The sequence below is a fragment of the Tupaia chinensis genome, unplaced genomic scaffold, assembly GCF_000334495.1.
Source record: "Tupaia chinensis unplaced genomic scaffold, TupChi_1.0 Scaffold144210_1, whole genome shotgun sequence".
In the NCBI taxonomy this organism is placed as follows: Eukaryota; Metazoa; Chordata; class Mammalia; order Scandentia; family Tupaiidae; genus Tupaia; species Tupaia belangeri.
Window position 1 is genome coordinate 246,858 of NW_006204068.1, and position 796 is coordinate 247,653.

Below are 796 nucleotides of genomic sequence, written 5' to 3' on the forward strand. Positions count from 1 at the left end.
AAGGCTGGGGCGCTGGCGCCGCGCCAGCCCCGTCAGAATTAGCTCATTGTTCCCCAGCACACTAGCAGAGACTCTTAGAGAAAGAGACACACACACTGGGAGAGAGCGCGCGAGGCAGGAGACCTTCCCCTCCTCTCTCCAAGGCTGGGCTTCTTGGAAGTGAAGCCCGTTTGGGTTTTGTTTCCCTTCCCCCCTCCCTCCTCTTCCTCCACCCCTTTCCCCTCCCCCTCCCGCTGTCTTTCTAGCATGATGCCCTTTTTCATCCACATTTGTGTTTCAGGTGTAGAGGAGAGAGAGAACGGGGAGCGGGGCTTTTGTCTGTAAGTATATGCCATTCCCAGCCCCGGCTGGGAGCGCCGCTTTCTCTTTTGTGTGGGTTCCTTGCCGTTGCTCTTAGCTGGACCCTTCAGCCCTGCACAGTTCATGCTGCTTTACTCTAAATTTCAAAGAGCCGAGACGTGTACCTTGGAGAAATGTAGGCATTTTGGTCCTGTTGCCTTGAGGCTAGAATTTAACATGGGCTTTTTGTAAAATGCACAAGTTAAGAGGGAGAAATGCATTCTTTGGGGAAGGGGTGGGGTTTTTTGCTTGTTGGTGTGGTTAATTTCTGTCTTCTTGTTCATAAAGCATTGTTAAGAACTGTTTTCTTTCCTTGCATTAAATGCACTTTGGTGCATGCACGCTTCCCCCCTCCCCCTTTTAAAATAAATCTGTGTCCTTCCAGCTTAACACTTGATTACTCTCAAACTGCTGCTGCTGCTGCTGCTGCTGCTGCTGGCTCCGGCGCGGGCGCCGG

At 51.9% G+C, this 796-nt stretch overlaps 1 protein-coding gene across 1 annotated transcript in view; it reads left to right on the plus strand.

Moving 5' to 3' along the window:
* Positions 1-73: 73 nt before the first annotated feature.
* Positions 74-796, plus strand: part of NREP (neuronal regeneration related protein) — a 36,113-nt gene continuing 35,390 nt past the window's right edge. Inside the window, exon 1 of the mRNA XM_027767371.1 lies at positions 74-320. The gene's annotated coding sequence lies outside the window, so the exon portion shown is untranslated. The remainder of the gene's footprint in view (positions 321-796) is intronic.